We start from the raw sequence: 8,726 nt of genomic DNA on the forward strand, positions 1-8,726 counted from the left end.
AAACAAATCTGTTTTATATAGAGTTGATACGTGCATAGACTTTTGTTTGAAGAAATATGTCCATGATGAAAATATGTTTAAATTTACTACCGTATATTGAAAGCTATCTTCTCTTTAATGGGTGCAGACAGGGATATGTTAAATTGTAGGTCCTATAAGAAAGGTTATGTGTTTTATACAGGAACAAATTTACTACAGAAAGTAAGAGATGACCTCCCCAGTTCTGACACTCAGAAGGTGTCCCCTTACAGTGATAAGAGAGGAGAGTGGCCAACCCACTTGGCTTCTAGTAAACTGTGCATTTGTTTCTTAAAACCAGAGAGTGGCGAGAAAGCAAGGTAACAGGAAAAGAAAAAAATTAAATAACAATAAATTAGGTAATAAACCTAATTATTCACAGAAAAGGAAATACAAATGGCTTATAATATAGTAAATGTGCCAAACCTCACTCATTTCAACATAAATGTTAATTAAAACAAGACACTATTTTATCTACCACAAAGAAAATATCAGAAGTTTGAGAACATTCCATGTAGCATGTAGATATGGTAACAACTGTTTTTACATCTCACGAAGCAGAGGTGTAATATTGGTACCTGCTCTTAAAGGGCAATTTGCCAACATTAATCAAAAAATTTAAAGCACACACAGCTTTAGGAAATTATCCTAGAAATACACTTGCACATGTGCACAGAAACACATACATGCCCCCTAAATGTTTTCAGAATTTTACAAAGGAAAAAAACAACTATAAACAAAATGTCCATCCATAAGGTGCTAAATAAATTATAAATAAAGAATATAATAGAATACTATTTATTATTAAAAGTAAAAGGCAGCTATGTGTGATTGTGGAACAATCTCCTAGATACGTAGTCAAATTTTTTTAAAAATGCATAGAAGAACATGTTTGTTGTTATCTGTCCAAAAAGCTGATTATAATCATATATTATATAGTCAGAATATTTCTGTAAAGACACAGCCAGAACCACGTAATAGTGATGGTCTTTTGGAGAGAAACTAGAAGTCAGGGATGGAAGAGAGGCTTACTTTTCACTGTATATTCCCTTGTACCTATTAAATTTCACACCCTATACATGTATCTCCTATTCAAAACTCGAGAAATCAATACAATTCTTTAAATAAACTGAACATAGCACATTAAAAGTATAATCTTGGTGGCCAAGTGAATTGCCCTCCAAAAAAGTAACCAAACCAAGGGAATGATGAATTTTTTGGTGAGTTCAGATAATAATTTTTTTTGGCTTTGTAGGCTGTAGGTCTCTGTTATTTCTATGTCAACTTTTCCAAAGTGGTACCAAAACAACCACGGACAATACGTAAATGAATGAGTGCGGCTATATCCCAGTACAATTTGACAAAAACAAGCAGGGCTAACCTTGGCAAATAGGACAAAGTTGACGGATCCCTAATCTAACTCATTAATGGTCACTGTTAGGGATGAAGATTTTTGTCTCCCATGCAAGCTCTGGTTAGAGAACTCTGAAAGATTCAATTGGCAAAGATTTCATAAGCATAAATAAAGAACCCACAGAGGCAAATCATATGTCAGACATAAAAATCATTGTTATGAATTCCAAAATCATATCCATTAGATGTGTGGTGAGTAAACATTTATTGTTTTTCAAGGAAATCTGCCAGTGACATGTATTTAAATGTTCGTAAGCTTAATAGAGTGGACAGGAATGATAAACTCTCCTTCTTTTTACTGTAGTACAGGTAATAATTTAAGGACCCTGTTGAAAGCTAATTGCACTAGGCAAATAAAAATATTGCCTCTCAAAACAGTAAATATTGACAAATAAAACAAGCAGAATTTATGAAACTGTAAAACATAACCATTCTTTCCACAAACCCTAATGCAGTATATTGAACAGATAATAAAAGTTTTGAGCAGATAATAAAAGGTAATGGTTTGGCTATAATCACTTGAACGCTACAAGTACCTCACATGAGCATTTTTTTATTAGCACTAGAGTCACTATTCTTATTAGTAGGTTTTGCTTCATCATGATCGCAGTGATTGTTATTTCCCTGTACACTAAAACCATTGTCAAGGATTTTTGTGCGTCTCAATTGACAAGAGAAATAGTGTTTACTTTGATTTGCTTTCCTTGCAAGTTTGCAATGTGCATTTAAACAAAGTTATCAACATCCAAGGCTATCTGTAAGTCACATAAAAACACTGAAAACTTAACAGAAACTTAATAATGCTCGTGTTGGTGAAAATGTCAAATGGCAAGCCGCAGGTGTTAAAACTTTAATAGGAATTCAGGAAAATATGTTATTATTTTATAGAATAATTGACTAGGTGAGTTTGTCCTCCAGAATTCTATGCCAAAAGACACACCTGTAAAAAAAGAAAATGTTTGAATATCAGTGAAGGGAAAAGTTTAACAAGGTAGTGTTAAAGTAACTTCAAATAACTAAAGTACGCCGTGTCAAATACCTTGATGGACAAAGTGATAGCAAGAAACCACCAAGGTTAGAGCCAGTTCAACTGTTCAAAAGATAGTTTTAAAAAATAGTCTGTCATTACAGCGGCTCCAAACACTTTCATTTGCTGCATCTTCACCTGGCCAATAAAAGATGACAGATAAAAGCTGGGCCACAGAAAGTTGCCATTTCACTCTGATTCACATCTTCAGCAACATATTTCACTTTTAATCTCTTAGCCTGAAATTGGTGGTGAAGATCAAGGCCTCTTTCTTTGACTCCACCGTTCCAGCATCATCATCCCCTTGAGTATAAAGGATTTCACCAGGAGGCAGTGGGCTCGTGAAGGTTGTCAACAAATCTACCTTTCATTATAGTAAAGAGTTTTCCAAATACTTTTAGATTGAGTGTGCTTGGAATCAGTATTATGTCTTGAATTCTGAAAAACACACCAGTTACTTATAAGCTTCTGTGAATGTGCCAAGTTACATCTGTCACAGACCCACCTTGGAACTCTAGCAGGACTTCAAGGACCTCAGATCTATAACTTGAAAACACATCAGCTGCATTGCTCTATATATTCTTCTAGTAATAAAGGGATGAAAACCAAGTCTCCGCTTTAGACTGAACTTAAAGTTCTAGGAAATTTGACTTTTTCAAAAGGTAGAAAACTTTTTATCAAAACATCAGCATAAACAGTAATAATGCATCTTCTATAGTAAAAAGTTATGGAAAACAGAACACCAAACCTTAAAGAAAATGCTTAAAAATAGTTCAAATGATTTGACCACATAATAGAAAGAATGCATGTCAGAAAATATATGAAGGCAAAATATAAGCTGGGAGCCTATATGCACTGACACACATATATATATTACATATCTCTATATGACTGGTGCCTTTTACAGAGGAAGAGAGAATTTACATAACTTCTCCAAGTTTATTCAGCTAATGAACGGCCCAGTCAAATCCAGGTCTTAAATAAAGCAGCCCACAGAATAATGAGTCTGGTTATGTAAGTAAGTATTTATACACTCATCAGTTTATGTATATCAAAGTGTTAGGATTAAAAAGAACACCTTTAGATGCACCTGGGTGGCTCAGTTGGTTGAGCATCAGACTCTTGATTTCAGCTCAGGTCATGATCCAAGAGTTATGGGATTGAGACCCAGGTCAGACTCCATACTGAGCACGGACCCTGCTTAAGATTCTCCCTCTCTCTCCCTCTCTCTCTTTCTCTTCCTCTGTCCTTCTCCCATGCTCATGCTCTGACTCTCTAAAAATAATTTTAAAAAACCTTTAAAAACTTCTGAACAGTTTGCTTTTTAAATGGGCACACATTACTTCTATAATAAACATTCCCAGGTTGAAATAATGTCAATTAAAATAATAAGATGCCACTTTTCATCTATTGAACTTATTTTTAAAGTATATGTTAACCAGTTTGTGTGAAGATTTAGGAAAATAGGCATGTGCATGCATTATATGTATGATTTTGTATATTGTAAAATATTACATCTAATTTCCTACGATAACTACAGATTCCTTAATTTTAAAAAAAATGTATAGGAGAAAATATCTACTAAGAGCCAAATCAACAACAAAAACAAAAAAATAGATTTATGTGCAAAATTAAGCACCAAGCTGACTTTCTTTTCTTTCTCTTCTCTTTTTTTAGATAGAAAATTTTTGTTTCACTCTGGATGGGGTCACACTTTCCTTGAACTTGTGATACAAGGTGTATATGGCACTCCTGGTCCTGTGCCCTCCTGCGGGCTCCAGAGTAAAACTGTGTCTGGCAGATGGGAACACATTCATTAATTGACTTATGTGGATGTTGAGGGATCTTGAATGCACTTGGAGAGCCATTGTTTGAAAGTGACATTCAAGCCCAGTTTCTTTCTCCCAATAATGTGTTCCTCCATTGCTTTACCTGGTCCATAGTCATTGTCAATAACCAACAGAAGTTTCTATTGTGGCAGTCAGATGCTTTTAGGGTGATTTTACCCTTCCCTCTGATAAGCACCCAGTAGTCTATATATCTGGCATCCCAACTGTGTTTGCTGGATCAAGAATATTATTAACACTTCTAGTAAGCTGTTAGAAATGCAGAATTTTGACCCTACCTCATGCTACTGAAACAGAATCTGCATTTTATAAGATATTCACTTTAAATGTATGCACATAAAAATATGAAAGGAAGAGGGTACATTTCACAATGTACACCCATAGTCCTTAAAACTATGTCTTGAGTCAAGGAAGAATTCTTTTGCTGAGTGTGCAATCACATTTCTAATATGGTGGGGCTTTTTTGTGCCATTTTGTTTTGTTTTTATTTTTGATTCATGTTAGGGTCAGGAGCAAGAGTCAGCAAAGTTTCTATGTGAAAGGCCAGTGTGTAAATATTTCAAGACTTGTACACCCAAGAGTTTCTAACTACTCAACTCTGCAGCTATAACGACACAAGAAAACAGCCAAAGAGAATATAATCAACATGGTTGTATTCCAATAAAACTTTATTTTCAAAAACAGGCAGTGGGCCAGTGGAGTCAAATACCCCAGACTAGAGGCTACTCCTTCATTGTGCTGTGTATACTGATAACCCTGGAGATTTAGTGCTTTGCATGCCAGCTAGGGATTAAAACCCAATGTAATCCAGGCTATTGACCTGTCCAGTGACAGCATGGTATAAGGCAGTGGATGTGAACATTTGAATCAAATAATTCTGGCTTTTTAAAAATACTGATACCAGATCCTACCCCAAAATCAACTAAGTCAGATTCTTAGGAAGGAGAGACCCAGGAGTTTTTACTTTGAAAAAACCCCTCTTGTGATATTCATGTTCAGCAGGAACCACCCAATTTGCCTCGGACTGAAGGAATTCCATGTGTGGGGGCTTCCCAGTGCTAAAACTGGGACCATTCCAAATTGGGCCATTTGATCTCTCGATGAGTTGTGAAGCACTGGAATGTAGAGAAAAGTACAAAGTTGTATCTTACATAAAGCTGGGTTCTTTCTTGTATGGTCTGGAGAAAGCTTAACTTAATACATCTTTGTTTCCTCACTTAAATGAGAATAAAGCTACCTAACATACAAAGTAGATTTAAATATATCACACAAAATCTGACATGTGATAGACACTGAACAGAAATTCTCTCACTGCCTCTTCTCTAACCAAATTCTTTTTAAAGGTAGCCAGAAGTCATTAGGGCAATTTAAACTTAACCCTAGTACAGTCTTTTAATTTTATTTTTATTTTTGAGATAGAGAGAGAGAGAGACAGCATAAACAGGGGAGGGTAAGAGAGAGAGAGAGGAAGACACAGAATCCAAAGACAGGCTTCAGGCGCTGAGCTAGCTGTCAGCACAGAGCCTGACGTGGGGCTTGAACCCACCAACCAGGAGATCATGACCTGAGCCAAAGTCAGACGCTCAACCGACTGAGCCACCCAGGCGTCCCTAGTACAGTCTTTTAAAAAACCAATTCAACGGCCAGTGCAGGCTTGAAGGTAATTTTTTCAAACAACAAAAAAAAAGTTTATGAACCCACATGGACAATGAGAACAGAAGTGTAGACAATAGCAGATAAAAATGTTCAATGAAATGGAAAAGTAGTAATTGCTTCAGAACAACAGGAACAAAAAGCATGCCTAAAGCACAGGCAGGAGATACACCCAAGAAGAAAGCTAACTTGTGTCTGGGAATAGTGCTAAGACGTGGGATAACCACAGAGCTGCAGAGAGAGATCAAGGGCTAAAATACAGGACTGGCTGACCACTGTATTTGGAACAGACAGATCTCCCGTGTCCCTCTCCATTATATAGTGCAGAGTAACGCCCCCTTAAAGGGTGACTTGCACACCCTAACTCACCTTCCACAGGAGCTTTATTCTCAGGAGAAATAAAAGGGAAGGAGTTTGGGACCCAAGGACATCAGTATAGTAAAGAGCAAGGTTAAACATGACATTAAAAAGAGAGCTACATGTGAATCATAGGAGCCACCCATAGTCCTTGCTTCTCACCCAAATCCTAGAGCCAAGCTATTTCTCCCACAAAAGAAAATTGAAAATTTCTGTTCTGGAGAAAAGAAATGACCTTAGAGAAAATACATAAGCATGTCTTTCCACATTGGCAGTTCAAAATCCCCCAGGGAATTTCAGTTTTTATACTGAAATTTTAATATGGATGCCTCTGGCCACAATATGGATATAGAGAATTTTTTTCTTTTCTTTTTTTTTTTACAAATATTTATATCATTTATTGCCATTAAGTCCCAGCAGCCCAGTACACACTGCGTGGAAATATGCCCTTTATCAAACGTGGGCAATGGGGTTTCAGCATGTGGCCAGCCGTCGGTCCGTGGTCATCGCAGCTAAGGACGCTGGTACTTAGACGCTAATAATTACGAGCAGGCTCCTCGGTGTTGCATTACGTAAATTCCAAAAGGTCTTACACCCATTACCGCAGATAAAACCACCACCGGAACGGCTACACTGCCTGCCTGTGCGGAGCCCCTCTCTGCGAAGAGAAGGAACATAGTACCTGTAAGGCAGCAGAGAGCCGGCTTGGGGGGCTCTCAGCTGTTTCTAGAAAAATCGGTTAGTAAGAATGGCATCGGCCTGGTTTCCTAGCAAGCCTGTCCGAGGATGGAACCGGACGCAGCGGCGGCGGCTCGCACGCTTCCCTTCCAACAGCTGGCTTCCTGCGTTCGCTGGTTACGCTGCCTTTTTAGTCATCTCGTGTTTGATGAGGCGACTTCCCTGAATGAGCTGGGCCACTTCGTTGGGGGCGTGGCAGGCGAACAGGAGCCAGTTCCGGGGCTGCACCTTGTAGGCGAATCTCATGAACGTCAGGGAGTAACAGCAGAGAGCCAACGTCATCCGCCCGCTGATAATCTCGGGAGACTTCTTCATGTCATTGATGGCAGTGATGGGAAGGCCCCAGTTGGCTACGGGAAGTGCATACTCCAGGACCTCCGGGAGCCCTTGTTCCGGAGGTCCGGCCCGGGGCACTCGTCACCTCATCTTTTTTTTTTTTTTTTTTTTACTGCCATGGAAAATAATTTATTAACTGTGTCTGTGCAAAATACTCTGGTAGGCACCAAATCCCGGGGGCTTCCCGTTTCAATGCATCCTCTGCTCTCTGCAGTTTTCGGTCCCCTGAAGAGCACTCTGACACAAAGGCATGCCCCTCAAATACTCAAGAGATGACATTCTGTTCTGTAGCGCCTCACTCTTAAATATGAATGGTAGGAATTGAGGAAAGGTATCAAACTGAGATAAATAGTAAAAAGCATCCATATAGACAAAACAGCAATGAGAAAATTAAAGTTCTGATCATAAATAAACTAATAAAATATGTTGAAATAGAAAAAAAGTTTCAAACAGAAAAAGGAAAAAAGAATGTTAACAGAAACTATCAGGAAAAACCAGTTGAACATTAAAATTATGAAAACAGAAAAAAAAATTTTGAGATCTGAAACATATATATAAACAAAGGAATATAAAATTTAGGAAATTTCCCAGATGACAAATTGCCCATAAATTGGGGTGCCTGGGTGGCTTAGTCAGGTAAGCGTCCAACTTCAGCTCAGATAATGATCTCACCATCCTTGGGTTAGAGCCCCGCCACAGGCTCTGTGCTCACAGCTCAGAATCACTGCGTTCTACTCCTGAAACCAATATTGCACTGCAGGTTAAGTAAAATTTAAATTAAAAAATAATTAAGGGCCACTAACACTTGAATCTCAATTTAAAATGTTATCTTAAAAAATGGTATACAAGTGTTTGAAACAAAAGAACCCCACCAAAAAAAAATGTTTAAGCAAGATGCACATCTTTAGCTGCTTTGCAGCTTCAGATACAGTTCAAACTCCTACCCCAGGAGACACTCACAAACCATCCAGGGTTTACACCACATCAAGCGAAACTTGTCCTCACACATGCTGTTCAGTGTCAAATTGGAGCATTCATGGGGCACTTTCCATTTATTGCAAATCCAGTTGCAAGTTTATGTGAGTAAGTATTGACTATGAAACATGGTTCTCAGAAAGTTCTGGGTGAGCTCTGGCAGAAGTCAAAATTAGTGATAAATTTTTCTGCTGAACTAAAAGTAGATCAAATTGTTTTTCGGTGGATAAGTAAACTGCTAACCCAGCAACCTCCCTTCAGGAAAAAAAAGAAAAAGAACAAAGAAAAAAGAGGTGAGTTGAGGGAGGGAGGTAAATGAGAAATGGGAAAGGGAAAGGAAATGGGAAGAACAAAAGAAATGT

The 8,726-nt window shown here is 38.0% G+C and overlaps 1 pseudogene; it reads right to left on the reverse strand.

Annotated features, from left to right (window-relative positions):
- Positions 1–2,267: 2,267 nt before the first annotated feature.
- Positions 2,268–7,402, reverse strand: LOC115292761 (annotated as a pseudogene).
- Positions 7,403–8,726: the final 1,324 nt, after the last annotated feature.

The sequence above is a fragment of the Suricata suricatta genome, chromosome 5 (assembly GCF_006229205.1).
Source record: "Suricata suricatta isolate VVHF042 chromosome 5, meerkat_22Aug2017_6uvM2_HiC, whole genome shotgun sequence".
NCBI classification, from domain to species: Eukaryota; Metazoa; Chordata; class Mammalia; order Carnivora; family Herpestidae; genus Suricata; species Suricata suricatta.